Raw genomic sequence first — 20,648 nt, 5'->3', positions numbered from 1 at the left:
CTGTGGGCTCAGGCTCCAGCCTCCAGGCCCGGCTCTGCTGCCTGGGAACAGAGTGCCAGGCCGAGCTGGCATCTGGGAGCCCGTGAGCATCACAAACCTTGCGGGGCCTGATCTCTACCCGGGCTAGACCCACGCTCATCACGAAATCACACAACACAAGGGTGTAATTAGGGAGCTGTAATGGGGACCACCCGTGGCCTGCAGGTCGGGGAAGGCTTGCCTGAGGACCTGAAGGAGGGTGCCAGGTGAAGGGAGCTGGAGTGGAAGAGGGAAGCGGAGAGTGTTCACACGTGCCCCGCTGTAATGACAAAAACATGGGAAACACCCCAAAGGCCCGTCCACAGGAGTGGGCAAACAACCTCTGGAATACTCACGCCCCGGAATAGAACGCAGCAGTGAAATGGAATGAACTTCAGTAGCAAACAGCACCACATCGACCTAAGGAACAGTGCGGAGTGAAAAAGTCGCACGAAACTACATGGGCCATGATGTAACTCATAGGATGTATAATAAAAGCAAAACCAAAAATATGCATGTTTAGACACATGTATTTGGGAGAAAATGGTTTAAATCAAGGGAAAGAGAAAGAAACTGAAGAAGAGTGGTTATCACAACTCAGGAGAGGGGAGGGGCATACAGGTACATTCAGGTTACTGGTCATGTTCCAGTGCTTGGGTGGGATGGTGGTTTCATTTCATTTCATTTCATTATCTATACTAATAAAAGGGTAATATGCTGATTAGACCAGGAGACCTTCCGGACATCCTTCCAGACAAAGCCATGGTGACAGGGCCGAGGCAGAGGCGTTAGGGGCGATCAGGCCAGGAAGGGAGGGCAGTTGGGGGTGAGCAGGCTGGCGGGGGGGGGGGCAGTTGGGGGAGAACAGGCCAGCAGTGGGGGGCAGTTGGGGGCAAGCAGGCCGGCAGGCAGGTGAGTGGTTAGGAGCCAGCGGTCCCAGATTGCGAGAGGGATGTCCGACTGCCGGTTTAGGCGTGATCCCCCGACATCCCCCAAGGGGTCCCAGATTGGAGAGGGTGCAGGCCAGGCTGAGGGACACCCCACCCCCGTGCACAAAATTTGTACACAGGACCACTAGTATTATAAATAAACTGATAACAAATAAGGAGAAAAGAGAGGGCAGGAGAGTGGAGGACAAGCAGCTAGAAAATCCGGTGAGAGCTAGGTCACTATGGGACAGAGTGGGTCCTTTCCCCCGAGCCTGCTGTGGGAGGGTTTTAAATGGAGGCAAGACAGGATCAAACTTTTATTCGGAAACAATAGTCTCAAAGTGTGGCCGGGAATCATCAGATCGATGTCACCAGGGAGCTGACTACACCTGCTGACTCTCAGACCCTCCCCACACCTACTCAGCTGGAATCGATCTTTTCACACGATTCCCAAGTGGCTGGGCTGCTGTGGCACCGGAAAGGGACCGCCAGAGTGGGTCTGCCTCGGGCACGTGTGTGTTCTGGGCTTCATGTGGGAAACACTTCACAACACGAGTCCAGGGGATGTTGAGGAGGCAGTGAAACAAAGGAAGGGCTTGGGGTAGAAGCAGCAGCGGGAGAGAACCTAGGGGTGCTCTGCGTTGGCCTAGAAACATTCTAGGGAAGAAGTGAATCCAGGCGGGCTGCTCTGGTTCATTGAAAAGTCAGAGAGAAGGGGGCCTAGGAGACTGGCTCAGGGGTGAGCCTGGGACGAGCTGCCACTGCCATTTGCTCCCCTGGTTGCAAGTCTCCTGGGGACCCTCAGAGTTTAGGAGAGAACAGGAAAGATGCATGCCTGAAAATGAAGAAAGGCATGACGTGCTCCAGAGAGAGCCCTCGCTGGGTCTTTGTCTTGAGGGGTCTTATCTGTTTTCTAAAGACGAGGATTTTAGGGGAGATCTTAGGGGAGGATCTAATAGAATATTCGTCAGCTTTATGCCCATGTGCCAAAATGAGATTTATTCCCTTAACTTCATCTGTCCGTGGGTGTGGTTGGCACGAATGGCGTTTATTGGATTTCTGTTATCTGTCTCCCTGAGTAGGCTGATTTGAGCTACTTAGCCTCTGGTTGGGGAGAAGGGTAAACCATTTACTACTGTGTCCTTGGTTGGGGAAGATAGGCCTTCACTGGGCGGCTGTACACCGATTCTTCCGGCACCCAGTGGAAACCAGAGTATTTTGCTAAGACCCTCTCCTGACTCTCTGTGCTACTCAGAATAAACCATACAGCTCTACTCACTGAGACATGCCTGGAGCAGGTACTCTGAGAAGCCCTTTATAAGCACCATCCCATTTCATCTTTACCGCAATATCGTGAGTAGGAAAGTAGGAAGTGATCTCATTTTACAGGCGAGAACACTAAGGCTCCAAGAAAAGTGCAGCCTGCTTGGTACCTGTGCTGCAAGTGGCAGCTGGGATTTGCATTTGAACCTGACTCTAGAACAGGGTGGGCAACCCCTGGCACACCAGTAACTTTTGCTAGCACGTGAAACCCTCTCTTATAATCTTCCATTTACAATTTTTTTCTTAATATAGACTTTTTTATTTTTCAGATAAATTCAGTGTAAGTGCATCTTAGATAAATAAATAATTTTACATAACAAGTTATCTTAAAGACCATAGACATGGATTGACGAGAGAGGGGAAGAGCAATTTCTATGCCTCTGCCTTAACTCTCCCTGCCTTCCTAGATCCGACCAGTGTTTTGGTTTCATCCACATACGCTTGTGAATCTTTGTTCTCAGTGACGAATTTTGTTAAGTCTCGTAATAGGAGTAGCCTGACGGATGAAAGTAGTAGCTCATGCATATCTCTGAAGGTCAGGAAATATAAACCTGATGTAAAATCTCTGTCATCAGTGATGCAGCAGCAAAAGTCCCACTGATAATATCAAACGGAGTCATAAAGTTTTCTGTCGGACTATCAGTGTACGTGTATACATTAAAAAATAAAAGTATTTTTCATTATCATATACTGTGTTTTTGTCACTCGAATGAATTTTATTATTTCCTCAAGGTTCTTCACATACGTACACCTTAAGAGATATCAAGTAGGCGTAACGTGTCCTCAAAAAATTAGGGTTGGCACGCAGAAGAATTTTGAGTCAGAGATTTTGCTGGTTTGGGCACGCACTCACAAAAAGGTTGCCCACCCCTGCTTAGAACCTTCATTCTCTACCTTATTGCTGCCTCCCCAGCCCCTGCCATGACATTCAAGTTCCTCTCCAACATCAGTCCCTTCACTTTTCAGCACAGTCCTCACACCCTGGCCAACCTGGATGCGTGCTGGTCCATTCAAGGTGACACACGTTCTTTGCTTTTCCTTCCACTGTGACAGGGAGTCTAATCTTCCTCCTTTTCTACCTGGGCTGGAAGAGTAACTTGTTTGCCTGATAGGCTGCGGTGAACATGACATTTCTGGACTTTGAGTCTAGGTCATAAGAAGCCTTGCCGCTTCCGCTGGGGCCTCTCGAACATTCTCTCTGGGAACCCCGAGTCGCAATGTGAGAAGTCCCCACTGGAGAATCCACATGCAGTCCCTCCCTGGGCTGCCCAGCTGAGCGCGGCCCTCCCGCCACCCCCACCAAGAGACCAGACACGTTAGCGAAGCCATGTTGGACCAGAACAGCAGCCGCCTGACCCCACCCCACATTCCTGACCTGCAGAAATAATGTAATAGAACGGCTGTTAATTGAAGTCATTAAGTCTTGGGATAGGCTGTCAGGCAGCAGTAGATAATAGAAGTGCTGGTTAATATCCCCCATCCCCGCCCCAATCACAGTGGAACCTCATTACTCCAACGTCTCCCACCTTGAACACTTCGCTTCTCAACCTGACAACCCTTTCATGCTGATGCCGTATGATCAGTCACCCATCTCTCAGGTGACAAACAAAGGAGAGAACCGCGAATATGAGTCAGTTTACCACTGCTAAAATCTCAGGATATGTGCTGTGAATATTTTTGTGTTTTTTTGCTTTTGCTGCTGCTTATAATTATTGTTAAGTTTTCACTTTGTACTGAACATTTCCTTTCCTTTTTGTTAAATTTTCATTTCATGTCCTTTTCGTTTTTACGTGTCTATTTATAGATTAAACAGTACAATAGGCATGTACTGTATATGTGAAAGGTTGAAACAGGGCACCTGGAACGGATTCACTCGGATGCCTGGAACGGATTCATTCGATTTACATTATTTTAATGGGAAAAAATTATTCAGTTTTCGAACAGAATTAAGTTCGAGAAATGAGGTTCTACTGTACTTTTGTTAAAATTGCCTGAAACTTCTGTGGGTACAGAAACCACAAGCTGATAAGCAGAGAAAAGGAAAGAGGACGAAGCAACTGAAAGCTTGGGGCCAGTTCCCCTCCCGCCATGGGCCTCTTCCCCAAACAGCTTCCCCCAGAGGCTGCTGGGAAGTTTGCTGCCTGGGTGTGCGTGGCAGTGACTCCTGCTCCACATGCCTGGGCTGGCCTTCACAGACCCTCAGCTGCAAGCATTTGAACACATAAAGAAACAAGATGAAAACACAGAAAACCCCAAATCCCAGATGGGCAATGATGTGGGGAGACACCCTGCAAGGGGGACCTCTGTAGCCTGCAGGGGGGCATTCCAGGGCCTTCCCTGGGCTTGGGCAGTTGCCGGCTCTGTCAGCACTGGGCCTGGTGGGAAGCACTTGGGGTCATATACCTGCCAGCCCAGGCCAGAGACCTGGCTCTTCTGGTTGGCACCCTGCGTGTAGCCCATCTGCAGAGACAGGAGAGTTGTCACAGTTGTTGGTCCCCAGCTTGGCGTCACAAACGTGCCCCTGGGTCCTGGGAGCCATCGTGCCCACCTGCTGGCACTCTTGTTGGTGCCCATTTGCAGGCTGAGGATGCACGGCCCATGGGTGGCAGGCTATGGTTCTTGGGCCACGCAGATGTCTTCTCGTGCCATATGCTGTCTTCCTGACCGGCTGGCACACTGTTGGTGCCCATCTGGAGCCCAATGACGCACTGGCCCGCCTTCATGGTGGCGTCATCGGAGTTCCATCGCTGCTTCTCCGAGCACTTGATGCCGATGTCCACGCCACTCTGCAGAGCCAGACGAGACACCTGCACCTGCTTCACGTTTCCACTCTCAAGGTCCTGAGCTCGAACAGGTCCACGGAGTTCGTGCCGGAGCTGACCGTGGTCTAGATGAAGTTGGAGAGGTTTGCTAGCTGGTGCCAGGTTGCATGGAGCGGTTGGTTGTGGGGGCTGAGCTGGGCGGGAGCTTACTCACGAGTGTGCATAGGATCATTCCATCCTTCAGACCCTTCCGGAAGTTGGGACCCACAGACAGGCCCGTGAGTCCCTCCATCCAGCTGCAGAGCTCCGCCTCCTCCTGCCGGTCCTGTTTGGACAGGAGCCAGTTCTTGACCTCGCCGAAAGCCCGTAGGAGAACCCCTTGTTGAACTGCATGGAGCTCAACTACAATGTGATGACTTGGCATGTGTGTACATTGCGGAAGGATTTCCCCATCGAGTTAACACACCCATCACCTCACATATTTACCTCTTTTGGGAGGGGGTACAAACACTGCAGTTCTGCTCTTAGCACATTTTAATTATACAATAGTGTTATCAACCCACTATACCAGTCACCATGTTGTACGTGAGATCCCCAGATCTTATCCATTTGACAACTGTAAATAAGTCCTTTATTCAACTCTCCTCAATTACGCAGTTTGAGTGCGTCACCTGGTTCCTGCCAGGACCCTGGGTGACGCAGGCTGGTCTTGAACTTCTCCACACCAGTACACAGTGGGCCAATATCTACAGAGTTGGAGGAGGAATGGAGAGAGATGCTTTTCAACGCATCATCCACACAGCATTATTCACATGTGAAGACGGGAGAGATACATTCTCAAATTCTAACACAGGAATTCTAACTCTCACATAATCCTTCCTAAAAAAAAAAAATCTAGTGTCATCATCTTCTGTGTATCGGAGAGTCATGTCCCTTGTCTAACCGTGCCAGTCAGTAGATGGTCTTCAAAGATAAGACAGGGTCCGATGATCCCTGATCTCCAGTCCTGACCCAGGCCTGGTGGAGAGCAGGAGCTTGTTATGTGTTGTTGGGATGAAGAATGTCATTGGGCAATTCAGCTCCTGAGATATATGGGAAGCCTTCACCTGAGCGTGACCTGTGTCCAGTCCCGTGCAGGGCTCAGGCTGCATTGGGTCAAGGGAGGGCAAGTCAATGCATAAGGAAAAGGATTTTAAGACACGGGCAAATTATTCCGTCCCCACCCCGCACACGCATACAGAGTATGTGTCACAGTAACAGCTGCTACTGCTCAAGTTGGTCACCAGGAGAAGGGATTTGCATGATCTCATCTAGTCCTCCCAGCAGCCCTGGGAGGCACCATGATCAGCCCCATTCCCTGGTGAAGAAACCAAGGCTCAAGTGATCACGGCTAGTGAGAGATGAAGCAGGAATGTGGGTGTGAATAAGCCAGACCTCAGCGCCTGTACTCTTGACCTCTGTCAGTATCCAGGAGAAAGCACGGAAGGTCGGACAGTGGCCAGGTCTGCGGGCAGAGCCCTGGGCAGGCACGCGCCCCTGAGTTTGCACCACCTAAAGGTGGGTCACTTCATTCACTCAGCACACAGCTCCCGAGGCTGGCCCTGCACCAGGCACCGAGGGTGTGGAGAAAACCCCCGCTCGCCAGTTGGTTTGCTCCCGGTGCAGCAGGGAGTCAGCGCCACCGATGTGCGACAATATGACAAAGGTCAGCAAGTAGGTCTTCCTCTTTGTTCTGTTGTTTTCCTCTGCAAACCTCCTGGCAAGTGGTTGGGAAATCAAGGGTTGCAAACGCAAATGCTGACAGAGTAAGCATGGAATGCAGACAGTTTGGAGTCTGTGACCTGGGACAAGTTCTCTGAGCCTCAAATTCCTCATCTGTTAAGCGGGGATAACACATATAATACCAAGCTCATAGGTTAACACATAGACATGCCTAACTCATAGGATAATCCACATCCATACCTAGCTTAGGGATAACCCACATCCATACCTAGCTTAGGGATAACCCACATCCATACCTAGCTTAGGGATAACCCACATCCATACCTAGCTTAGGGATAACCCACATCCATACCTAGCTTAGGGATAACCCACATCCATACCTAGCTTAGGGATAACCCACATCCATACCTAGCTTAGGGATAACCCACATCCATACCTAGCTTAGGGATAACCCACATCCATACCTAGCTTAGGGATAACCCACATCCATACCTAGCTCATGGGGTGACCTATCCAGGTGTATGTGGTCCAGGTTTTGCCCCTGGCCCTGTGGACTCCAGAATAACTAAGGTCTCTGCTGATTCTGATCTTCTAGGATAGCTGAGTAGAAGGGAGAGATGTCACATTTATCAGACAGGCCTAGGATCAGTTGCACACAACACAAAATCCTATCTAATAAAACCCTAATATGCAAATCGACCACATGGCAGAACTGTGATGCACACTGACCACCAGGAGGCAGACGCTCAAAGCAAGAGGTGTTCCCTGTTGGTCAGTGTGCTCCCATAGGATGAGCACCGCTCAGCCAGAAGCCAGGGTCACGGCTGGCAGTGCAGTGGTGGTGGCGGGGGCCTCTCCCACCTCCACTGTAGGCAGGCAGTAAGGAGCGAGGGGTCCCGGACTGCGAGAGCCCCAGACTACGAGAGGCATGTCTGATTGCCGGCTTAGGCCTGATCCCACCCCCCAACCCCACCCCATGCACGAATCTTGTGCACTGGGCCTCTAGTCCTAAAATAATAGTAGCAAAATAATAATAATAATAAGAAGAAAGAAGTTTATTTCTCTGTCATGCAAAAGAAGTCCAGAGGTGGGCAATGTATGGCTGATATAGCAACTCCATAAATATGGTTCCCTCCATCTCTCTGCTCTGCCATCCTCATATATGTCCCTTACCCTCACTGCACAGTATGGCTGCTGGAGCACTGGCCATCACAGCAACTGTCCAGAGAGCAGAGTAGAAGAAGAAGAGCTTTCTCCTCCTCCTCCTTCTCCTTCTCCTCCTCCTCCTTCTTCTTTTTAGCTTTTTTCTTTTAAAGATACTTCCCAATTTCCTCACAACAAATTCCACTTATATAGTCACATGGCCACACCTAATTACGAAGGAGACTGGAAAATGCCTCAAGGCTGGAAAGCAAGGGAGCTAGCTTTTTTTTTTTTTAGCTAGATAGAGGAGGTGGATAGTAGATATTGGAAGGCAACTAGCCATTTCTGCCACATCGAAGAGCCTGGCTTGTGAGAAGGGTGTGTGGATGGCAGAGGGATGTCACAGGCAGCCAGACTCTGCCATTCACCTCTCTTCTGCCGCATAACGTTCTGACTAAGAAATGAAGAGAACAAGACAGAAAGATGCCGTCTGAATATAACAATGATAGCAACAGCTTCCTAAGGACCTGGCTATTCCGGGCCCTGAGCTGAGCCATGGGTGAGCGTGATCTCCGATTTCCATCTTCCGGCCTCTTGCGTGAGTGAGCCTCTGCAGTGGTGGGGAGGGTCATGTCCTGCCTGTGCCAGCTGTTCCCAGATAGGCAACCAACCAGCCCTTCCATTTTCAGTCCTGCCTCGAACTCAGTCTTGGGAGGTTCCTGGCCTCTCCAATCCCTGAGTCTTTCTAAGGATCTTAAATTGTGGATCTGATGGCTCCTCCTGAACATTCAGGTTTCAATTTATTGGGTTTCTTTCTTTAAAAACAAAAAAGAATGTATTGATTTCAGAGAGAAAGGGAGAGGGAGGAGAGACAGAAACATCAATGATGAGAGAGAATCATTGATTGGCTGCCACCTGCAGGTCCCACTGGGGATTCAACCTGCAGCCTGAGCATGTGCCCTGACCGGAATCGAACCAGGAATTGAACCGTGACCTCCTGGTTCATAGGTCCATGCTCAACCACTGAGCAACACTGGCTGGGCAATTTCTTGTTTGTTTTTTAAATTTTATTTTCTTGTTTAAAGTATTACAAATAGTAGTACATACGTCTCCTTTTTTTCCCCATTGACCTTCCCCCGGCCGCCCCTCCCCCCCCCCACACACATGCCCTTACCTCCCCCACCCCCCCGCAGTGTCTTGTGTCCATTGGTTATGCTTATATGCATGCATATAAGTCCTTCGATTGATCTCTTACCCCCTCCAACACTCCCCAGCCTTCCCGCTGTAATTTGACAGTCTGTTTGATGCTTCTCTTGCTCATCAGGTTATAATGTTCTTTATTATCCATAAATGAGTGAGATCATGTGGTGTTTTTCTTTCACTTCCTGGCTTATTTCACTTAGCATAATGCTCTCCAGTTCCATCCATGCTGTTGCAAATGGTAAGAATTCCTTCTTTTTTTATAGCAGCATAGTATTCCATCGTGTAGATATACCATAGTTTTCTAATCCACTCATCTGCTGATGGGCACTTAGGCTGTTTCCAAATCTTAGCTATTGTAAATTGTGCTGCTATGAACATAGGGGTGCATATATCCTTTCTGATTGGTGTTTCTGTTTTCTTGGGATATATTCCTAGATGTGGTATTACTGGGTCAAATGGGAGTTCCATTTTTAAATTTTTGAGGAAACTCCATACTGTTTTCCACAGTGGCTGCACCAGTTTGCATTCCCACCAGCAGTGAAGGAGGGTTCCCTTTTCTCCACATCCTCTCCAGCACTTGTCATTTGTTGTTGATGATAGCCATTCTGACAGGTGTGAGGTGGTACCTCATTGTTGTTTTGATTTGCATCTCTCGGATGATTAGTGACTTTGAGCATGTTTTCATATGTCTCGTGGCTTTCTGAATGTCCTCTTTCAGAAAGTGTCTACTTAGGTCCTTTGCCCATTTTTTTTATTGGGTTGTTTATCTTCCTTTTGTTAAGTTGTATGAGTTCCCTGTAAAAGTTGGAGATTAAACCCTTATCAGAGATAACATTGGCAAATATGTTTTCCCACGCAGTGGGCTTTCTTGTTGTTTTGTTGATGGTTTCTTTTGCTGTGCAGAAGCTTTTAATTTTGATGTAGACTCATCTATTTTCTCTTTAGACTCTCTTGCCCTAGGATCTGTCTGTAATGATATTGCTATGGCATATGTCTACAATTTTGTTGCCTATGGAGTCTTGTAGGGTTTTTATGGTTTCCCGTCTTACATTCAAGTCCTTTAAGCCATTTTGAGTTTGTTTTTGTGTATGGTGTAAGTTGGTGATCTAGTTTCATTTTTTTGCATGTATCTGACCAAATTTCCCAGCACCATTTATTAAAGAGGCTGCTTTGACTCCATTGTATGCTCTTGCCTCCTCTGTCAAATATTAATTGAGTATAATGGCTTGGGTCATTTTCTGGGTCCTCTATTCTGTTCCATTGGTCTATATGTCTGTTCTTGTGCCAGTACCAGGTAGGTTTGAGAACCGTGGCTTGGTAATATAGTTTGATGTCTGGTATTGAATTTCTTGGGTTTTTTAAATCAGTCCCCACTCACCATCTGCTTTCCAGCTTTCAGAATTTGGTTGACTCCTTTTATATGCTGTTATTTCTTCACATATTCTCTTTGTCCTGGTAGATAGATGTGCATTTTAAAAAATGCCTTTATATCATTTCATTGGAATCTCAGAGAACAGTGGAGATAAATAAGTGTGTTTGGGCCATTTTAAACCAGCAGCCTCCCACCTGGGTTCTTGACGGGGGGGTGGGGGGGGGGGTGGGGGGGGAGGGGTTGGGGGGGAGCCCTTGGCGTTTATGTGGATTGTACGGCATTCCCATCCTGACCCCTCCTTCCTCACCATCTCAGGAGCCCCTGGGACCCTCAGCACACGGGCTGTGTCTCTCTCTGGGAGCCCAGGCATGTTTCTCTCCCGCCTCCTGTGCCCAGCCCTGCCTCAGGGTTCTTTGCACCCAGACAGGACTGGGCAGGCCTGTGGCAGGTGAATATGAGTTCCTGGTGTGGATCATTCCTGAGAAGTCAGGTCTCCCGTCTGGGGCTTTGTGAGTTAAAATTTGAAGTTGAGGATGAGAGCCAGACATTTCTAACTTGGAATATCAGAGCCAATTTCCCTGCACGGGGCTATTCAACCGTGTTTACAATGGAGTCCAAAGTCAACACGCAAGGGCAAAGCCGCATGGGGTTGGTTGGTCGCTCTTGTCCTTGCAAACCCCTCCAGCAGGCGCCTGGCTCTAAGCAGCTGCCGGGCTGGGCACAGACACACGGCCGCTCGGTGAAAGCGACACAGCCAGCATCTCCTCCCGTGTCTTGGTCAGGGGCCTGCAGGAGATCCTGACGCTGAGAAGCCGTGCTGTGCGAACTATGTGCTTCTTCAGATCCCGGATCCCGGTCCTCAGTGGGCTGGGCGCTCACGATGCTCAGGGGAGAGGCACATGGTCCCGTTTCCAGGCTGCCTGCCTTCCTGGGGTGGGGGGTGAGAAACTTGCTGGGGTGCAGGACTTCCCGTGACAAAACTCTTGTGGGCGGCGGGAGCAGCTCCAGGGGATCAGCAACCTCGGTTCTCGAGTTCTGGCTGGGAAAGAATTCAGGGCCAAGACTCAAACTGTAAGGGAACTTTTATTTAGAAAATCACAGAAGAGGAAGAAGTAATTCATAGAAGAAATGGACTTAGGAAAGAAGTGGCAGAGGCAAAGGAAGGGCTCTTGGAGCTTCGAAGTGAGGAAGGTAAGGTGACTCCCCTGCGGGATGAGGAGGGGAACGGGAAGGTGCTGGGCCCTCTGTCCTAAGGGTTCTTAGGGCGGAGATTTTAGGGGAGGGCCCAGGGGAAGATCTTAATAGAAGACTCTGCCACTTCCCAGGTGTGTCCTTTCGAGTTTAAGTCTCCGCTGATTGGTTGGCCGGCGCCAGGGCAGAGGGTCATTATCCAATGTGGCTGGTCCTGAGTCAGCCTTGGGCTTGCTTGTCTGGTTTTGCTGCTTTTCTGGGCTTGGAGCTGAAATACTACTGAGGCCTAGATGTTATCTCTAGGGAGGAAAAGTTAGGGGGTCCATGACCAGCTAGGGGGGGAAAGGGCACCCTGGGGGTGAGGTCTCACCCTACCATTGTCCTTTGCTAGGCACCCAGGGCTTTCTTGCCTGCTCATGTCGTCTAACTGCCTTTCCACAAAGCCAGGATAGTTCCCGTCAAACCAGGCTGGTCACCCTAGGAGAGGGCCTGTCACGACAGGCTGGCTTCTAACATACCCTCCTGGGCATGTCCATGTTGCAAAGGCAGCTTAAAATGATAATTCTGTGCTGTTTAACCCCTACCCTACCACCCCCACCTCGCTTAGCAAGGTGCCTGGGCCTGAACCCCAGCTCCAACACCCACCAGCTGGAAGCAAGTCACCTCACCTCCTTCTGCCTCTGTTTCCTTACCTATAAAATGGGAGGATGAATAAGAAGTTGTACCCCATAGGTTTATTGTAAGAACCGAGTGAGTTAACAGATGTAAAGCACTTAGAATATATTCAGGCTATGATCCCTTACCTAAAACCCCGATGTCTTGGGATCCCTCATGAGCTGTGGGATTTTGAGAGTTTGGGGGTTTTAGAAAGCAAATGCCATAGCCTATATAATAAAAGGCTAATATGCAAATCAACCAAACTGTGGAACAACTGGTCACTATGATACGCACTGACCACCAGGGGGCAGATGCTCAATGCAGGAGCTGCCCCCTGGTGGTCAGTGCACTCCCACAGGGGGCGTGCTGCTCAGCCAGAAGCCAGGCTCACATCTGGCGAGCGCAGCAGCAGTGGTGGGAGCCTCTCCTGCCTCCGCAACAACGCTACGGATGTCCGACTGCTGGCTTAGGCCCGCTCCCCGTGGACATCCCCTGAGGGCTCCTGGACTGCAAGAGGGCACAGGCTGGGCTGAGGGCCGCCCCACCCACCAAGTGCATGAATTTCGTGCATTGGGCCTCTAGTGTTAAATAATAGCAGTGGGGTCTGGGTTAGCCTCCCAGTAACTAGACTCATTCATATTTATGCAGAGATTAATGTCTGAATATTCATACATCTGTTCAAGTTAGGCTTTGGCCACCAAAGGAGTTCCGGGGCTAAACTGAGATTATTTTGTTCAGAATGTTTTGGCCTCAAGTGTGGGGCAGTGTGTGGACGTGTGTGAGGGTTGGCTGTTTGTTGGGGGCCAGATGTAAGCTGGCAAGGTCCTTGCACCTGTAGGGGCTAGCAAGGCTGGGACCCTTTCCCACACAGTTTTTCCAGACTTGTTTGGATGGCGATTATCAGTAGAATGAGAGCAACATTTGTAGAATGAGAACAGCCTCTCATAGCTTACAAAGAAGTCTGTAACTATTTACTGAATGGCGATTATCAGTAGAATGAGAGCAACATTTGTAGAATGAGAACAGCCTCTCATAGCTTACAAAGAAGTCTGTAACTATTTACTGAGATATGCTGTACTGAGAACTTGTCCTTCTGCTGTGTCTCTCCCTTAGAGATTTATAGGAACAAAGAATACATTCCTCTTGACAGCCCTCCTATTCAGTGTGTTGTGTATAAATAGGATTGTATAGCTAATAAACTCGCTTCAGTTCATCGAGAGAACTGGGGTCCTCCTGACCCCGCTTTCCTGTCTTTCTTTCTTTTCTCAATTCCCACCTCCCTGCCTCAGCCCGGCTCAACCCTGTCAGGCTGGCCCTGACAGCTGTTATTGTCATTTCTTGCACATGGATTCACTCCTGGGAGAGTTATGTTTGTTGAAGCTGTGGACGGTAAACAAGGGAGGGTTAGGACAGAAGCAGCAGCAGGAGAGCCTAGGCAGGGCTGCTTTGGCTCACTGGGAAGGCAGAGAAAAGGGAGCCTTGGAGACAGGTTCAGGGGGTGAGCCCGGGATGAGCTGCTGCTGCCCATTGCTCCCCTGGTTGCACATCTTGTGGGGACCCCTAGAGTTTAGGAGATGCAGGCCTGGGTGTGCTTCTGGGAGGTAGAAGCACCTGGAATCATATATTTTTTTAAAAAAAATATGTTTTTATTATTGATTTTAGAAAGAGAAGAAGGGGGGGAACATCTATGTGAGAGGGTCACATTGATTAGCTGCCTCCTGCACACCCCCTCCTGGGGATCGAGTGCTGACCTGGAATCGAGCTGGTGACCTCTTGGTGCAAGGGACAGAGCTCAACCAACCGGGCCACGCTGGCCAGGGCTGGAATCACTTCTTAAGGACAACGCCGAACTTTGGTGCCCAAGGCCCCTGTGGTTTCGGGGAATTCTCTTTTGGCACCAACAGCTCTGAGCAGCCTTTCAAGACTGAGGAGACAGTCTCCTCGTCTTTCTCTGCGCAGGCCTTTCAGTTTAGTGACATCTTCCTGTCCCTTTTGATGTGGTGCTGGTGTGGGAGGGATGCAGGTGGGGAAGGTCATGGCTGGAAGTGGTTGGGAGAGGGGTGGTTGCAAATTCAAGTCTCCAAGAGTTCCTCCTAGTACCAGCTGGGGAGCCAGCAGCCCCCAGTGGGTGACCAGGACATAAGCTGTGGAGAAGGGTGAGCAAGCCCTATTCCTGGTAAAGTTGGTATGGGTTCCAGGTAGTGGTTTGGGTGTGTAGTGGTCAAGCGGAATGAAGTTAACTAGAAGAGGACGTTCTGCCAAGAAAAGGTGGGAGCCTGCAAGCAGGCCGCGTCAGAACAAAGTCTTGCACGCAAGACTTATTGTTCAGAGGCAGAACTTTCCTTGAGGTGATAAACAGTCCATGAGAGCATGGAAAGCCAGGGAGGGTGCACTGCTGCAGGTGGAAATAGTCTTTGTATAACATAGGAAATTAATAGTGTAGTGTATAACTTAGCCTCGATGATCTCATAAGCATGCTTGTTAATCATTGTCACTTGCTGTACTCTATTGTTGTTTGCTGTGCTCACTTCAATAAAAGCCAGAAGGCATCAGAGGGTCTTTGCTACACGCCTGAGCGAGCGGTAGCCCTCTGCTCTACTTCATCCTACACGCCAAGCTTGCCTCAGTGTCTCCGTTCACAAAGAACATCAACAAATGGCGCCCGAACAGGGACCCGAAGGTAAGAAATTGGGAACGGGTAGGACCGAAAGGGATTTGCCAGCCCAGAGTACGCGGAACTTTCGGCAATAGAGGCAGAGTCATGGGGATTAGCCTGTCGATGCAGAGTCAATATATAGCTGTCTTGAGATCATTGTTCAAGAGCTCAGGGGTAAAAGTGAAGGATGAGGCTTTTAAATTGCAAGCCCCTGAGCCGCTCCCGTTAGAGGTCACTGAACCGAGGGAGTCAAGAAAAGGACAGAAAACTAGCGGGCAAAATGAAGTAGGAGGTTATGAAAGAATAACCTCAGCCAGCGATTCAGAGCTGGATGATTCATCTTCTGCTGGTTCGGAAGATGATCGTTGCCCTCGCCCTAAGTTAAGGAAAAGAAGGGTGACGAGAAGGGACACAGAGATGAAGGAGCTTTTAGGGAGTTTAAAAGAATTATTACTTACAGTAGTAAGGAAAAGAAAGAGAATAAAAGTCCTCAGGAGTTGGCTGCACCGCCGAAAAGTGGAAGTAAAAGCGCACTAGCCATTAATCCGGCGTTAGCGGCTGAGACTCCACTCAGGACACAAAGAGCTGCTAATGCTCAATACCCTCAAGGGTTATATATATTATTAATTATAATATTATTATATGTTATTAATTTTTATATATTAATTAATATACAATTAATTTATACAGGTTATAAATTAATTCCATATAACTAGAATGCTATAGCGAAGGCAGTATTAGCCCCAGGGCAATATCTGCAATTGAAATCCTGGTGGTGGGAAGAAGCCAGGAGAGTGGCGATGATTAACGCCCAACAAAATCCACCTGGATGTAATTTTGACCAGTTAACAGGAACTGGGACACATGGTAGCTTACAGCAACAGGTGCTGTTAGAGGATGCTGTTATGGCACAGATGAAAGCTTGTTGCTTAAAGGCTTAGTCAAAAATGGAGGAGGCCGGCACCCCGGCCCAATCATTTTCTAAAGTTATACTAATAATACTAATATAATAATAGTAATACAATAATAATAATATTAAAATCTTATATAAATAATTAATAATAATAATAATTTTCTTGCTGCTGCATTAAAAACTGCAATTCCCATCCTGTTAAATGCTATGGATGTGGGAAAGTGGGACATATGAAAAAGGATTGTCTGAAGGCAAGGGTCCCACAAGGGAAAGCTAAACATGCTCCCAGAGTTATTGATGCAGATTATAAAGGAGAAGTATTAGTTATAACGTCTGCTTCTAGTATTATAAATATAATAAGGCTGGAGAAAAAAAATAGCACAGTTATTATTACTTCCCTATAAACAAATAGGGCATACAGCACCAGTTAAGCGAACTGGGGGATTTAGTAGCACAGGAAGAAAGGTTTTTTAGCATACAGTCTTAGGAGGCCAAAGACCTCAATTTTTACAGTAATGTTCCTGGAGGGAATAAAAATTATCAGCCTGGTAGATTCTGGGGCTGATGTAACTACAGTTTTTACTTTGCACTGGCCTCGATCCTGGCCGGTGCACAAGGTGAATACAACTTTTACAGGTTGTAAACCTCACTGAAATTTTACAAAGCTCGAATGTACTTAAATGTCAGGGGCCTAAAGGACAAAAGGGCAAAATACAGCCATATATTGCCTCCATTGCACTATCTTTATGGGGAAGAGATCTTTTACAACAATAGGGGGCTACAATTACTATACCTTCTTTACAGAAAAGTCATAGACAAATGATTTGTCAAGCTGGTGCTGGCGTCACTGGCGCCAGTTTACAGGATCAAAATTTATAGAGGGGGCCACTTCAAAGCGCTTCACCCTACCATTAAAATGAAAAACAACTAAACCAGTTTAGGTAGAGCAATAGCCCCTAACAAGAGAGAAGTTGGAAGTGCTCCAAATTATTATCAAAAAAACAAATACAACTAGGGCATATAGAAGCCAGCTCTAGTCCGTGGAATTCTCCCGTCTTTGTTATAAAGAAAAAATCAGGTAAATGGAGAATGTTAGCTGATTTAAGATGGATTAATGAGATTATTGAGCCTATGGGACCTTTACAACCTGGAATTCCAAATCCAGCATTAAAGCCTTTGCTGTAATAGGCAAACCCCGAGCCATTAAAACTAACAATGGCTCAGCATATTTATCAACTAAGTGTCAACATTTTTTTCAACAGTTTAATATTAAACATATTACAGGAATTCTTGAAAACAGTACAGGTCAAGCAATTATTGAGTGAAAAAACCGCACCCTTAAGGAAATGCTGCAAAAACAAAAAGGGGGAGAGGAGCTGGAATCAGGCCAGACTCCCCGACGAAGATTATTAAGAGCTCTATTTACTCTAAATTTTTAAAATTTGAATACAGATGCAGTGCCAGCTACTGAAATGCATTGGGGACATAAAAAGGAGGTCCCGGTAGAACAACCTGTCATGTACCAAGATGTCACTCCTAATCAATGGTGCCCGGCTACCGTTTTAAGTTGGGGTTGAGGTTATGCTTATGTTTCCACAGGAACTAAGAAGTCCTGGATTCCTGATAAAAGAATCAAGTTACGGCATGGCGAGCAAGAGGAAGCGTGACGAGGCGGGACTGGAAGACCGGTTTGCGCCGCTAACCATCCAGGGAGGACAATTCGCGTGCTGTTGCCTCGCACCCGAAACACTCCTCCACCCACGTGGGAACAGGTGAAGCGTCTATGCCAGGAAGGAGAACATCTTGTGACTGACCATGGAAGGCCCTATAACTAATGACTCTAATTGGATGCCTGGACTTTCTTTTGAAGATCGTGGGCCTTTGAAACCAGTTGCCAGAATACCTGTGTGTCTGGGACTAGGGAATATCTTGTTTTAATTGTACTTTGTTAACCTGTGTAAATAACTCGGTACCTTTTAATCACAATGGAGAGAGCTTGTATCTATTGCGAGCCAGAACAGAAGTATGGTTACCTGTACAGATAGATCGACGATGGCAGGAACGTTCTCTAGCTAGAGCTCTCCAAGCCATTGCGGAAGGAATACTGAAGAGGTCAAAAAGATTTATTGGCATGCCAATCGCTGTAATTCTTGGATTAATTGCTATAACAGCAACTGCAGCAACAGCTGGGGTGGCACTGCAGCGATCAGTCCAAACTGCTGCTTTTGTTCAAGATTGGCATAAAGATTCAGAACAGTGATGGAGTTCTCAACGGCAAATTGATAGTGAAATCAATGAACCATTAGCCGATCTTGAACAATCAGTAGCTTTATTAGGGACCACATTGTGAGCCTGCAAAGGCGACTACAGTTAACGTGCGTGCTTTCTGAGCCCTCCAGGAAAGGCACGGTGGCTGCTGGAGTTCAGGAGTCAGACTGGCTATGAGAGGGGAGGAGGCAGCCCGGGCACAGCGAAAGGGCTCATCTCCCATTTCAAACCTGCGTCCACACCTCAGAGCTCCCTCCAGGGACCGTTCTGGTGCAGTGACCTCATCATGGGATTATTTTGCAAGTACATTTCTTTCAGGATTTGATTGTCTGGGAGGGGAAATTGGTTCCTGTTTTTTTTTGTGTGTGTGCTTTTTTGTAGCTGAATTTTGCAATCAAGGACATGGGCCCGTTCCCAAGAGGGAGAGCGAGGAGGAGGACTAGGGCCAGCCTTGCCCTGCAGGCACCCAGGTGTGCCTTGGGGAGGGAGCCTCAGGTTGCCTGTTGGGCATTTCTAAAACTGTGGTACCCAAGAGAAGGTATGGCCTCCCTGCTCCTCTGCCGTTCACCCCTTCACCATTGGGGTACCCCTTCTTCTTTTTCTTTTTTTTTTTTTAAGAATAGAAAACCAACATCACTGGGCAGCCCCCTGCTGGGTCCCTCAACAGGGAGATGCTGGGAGAAGGCCTGAGGGAGCGATAAAGAGTCCTGACCATGAACTCTTGCTGCTCAAGCCAGATAAAGGGCAAGGAGGAGCCCAGATCCCCGGCCCCACAGGTCTGCCCAGCTGACCTGTCCACCAGCTTCAGGCCCCTTCAAGGAGGCAGCAAAAGCACCTGAGGTACCAGATGTAGAGCTCAAACCCTCCACTTCTCAGGCAGAAGTGCAGAGCTTTGAGTTCCCTCTCAATCGTGTCCTCATCTATATGATAGGGAAGTAAGCTCACAGGGCTATTGTGAAAGTCAAGTGAGGTTAATATGTACTTGGCCCCGGAGCCCATGTCTCCAATAAATGATGTTGTATATTTGCATTGTTGTCTTGGGTCTCTATTTTTATTTTATTTTATTTTTATTACTAGAGGCCTGGTGCATGAATTCATGCACCAGTGGGGTCCCTCGGCCTGGCCTGTGGGATCAGGCTGAAACCAGCTCTCTGACATCCCAAGGGGTCCTGGATTGCGAGAGGGCAGAGGCCAGGCTGAGGGACCCCACTGGTGCACGACTGGAGAGGGGACCAGAGAGGTTGGCCAGCCGGGGAGGAACCACGGGAGGACTCCAGGGCATGTCTGGCCCTTCTCACTCAGTCTGCCCCCTGGTGGTCAGTGCACATCATAACGAGCAGTTGAGCAGCCTTAGCATATCATTAGCATATTGGGCTTTGATTAGTTCAACAGATGACCGGACAACTGGATACTTAGCATATTAGGCTTTTTAAAAAAAATTTTTATTTTTTATTTTTTAAATTGTTTTGTTTTGTTTTTGTTTTTTAATATATTTTATTGACTTTTTACAGAGAGGAAGGGAGAGGAATAGAGAGTTAGAAACATCGATGAGAGAGAAACATCGATCAGCTGCCTCTTGCACACCCCCTAGTGGGGATGTGCCCGCAACCAAGGTACATGCCCTTGACCAGAATCGAACCTGAGACCCTTCAGTCCACAGGCTGACACTCTATCCACTGAGCCAAACCGGTTAGGACTAGGCTTTTATTATATAGGATTATTTTGTTAGTTGTCACCCGAGGATATTTTTCCATTGATTTTTACAGAAAGTGGAAGGGGTGGGGGAGGACACATTGATTGGTTACCCTCCCGCACACACCTACAACCGCAGTACATGCCCTTGACCAGAATTGAACTTGGGACCCTTCATTTGCTCTATCCACTGAGCCAAACCAGTTAGGGCTCTATTCTTTTTAAAAAATTATTCTAACAACTTTAGTGAGATAAAATTCACATGCCAAAAAAAAAAAATTCACATGCCATATGAGTTATCCATCTAAAGAGTGATTTTTCAACTGTATGCTGCAAGAGTTTTTAAAACATGCAATACCTGACTATTTAGTAAGAGGCACTGATCTCTTTTCCTTTAGATTGTCAAATTTAAAAAAAGACAACAGCTAACACAATAATAGCATCCAGTGTGAATGCCCTGTCTTGAACCATATATATAGGTCATAATAGAATTGCATCTTATTGCTCATGTTGCATAATAAGGTTATGTCTGATTGGTTAATTCATGGAACCAAAAAACCCCCAACCCTTTATATATTAGTATATAGGCTCCTGATTTTTAAAAATTGATTTCAGAGAGGAAGAGAGAGGGTGAGAAAGATAGAAACAACAATGATGAGAGAGAACCATGGATTGGCTGCCTCCTGCACACCCCCAACTGGGGATCAAGGCTGCAACTGGGGCATGTGGCCAGACAGGGAATCGAACTGCAATCTCTTGGTTCATAGGTCAATGCTCAACCACTTAGCCATACTTGCCA

The 20,648-nt window shown here is 47.8% G+C and overlaps 1 pseudogene; it reads right to left on the bottom strand.

The window, feature by feature from the left end:
• Positions 1-3,421: 3,421 nt before the first annotated feature.
• Positions 3,422-5,610, bottom strand: LOC132239089 (calponin-2-like; annotated as a pseudogene).
• Positions 5,611-20,648: the final 15,038 nt, after the last annotated feature.

The sequence above is a fragment of the Myotis daubentonii genome, chromosome 8 (assembly GCF_963259705.1).
Source record: "Myotis daubentonii chromosome 8, mMyoDau2.1, whole genome shotgun sequence".
In the NCBI taxonomy this organism is placed as follows: Eukaryota; Metazoa; Chordata; class Mammalia; order Chiroptera; family Vespertilionidae; genus Myotis; species Myotis daubentonii.
The sequence above is the reverse complement of the archived record's forward strand: the minus strand, read 5'-3'. Positions and strand labels throughout refer to the sequence as shown.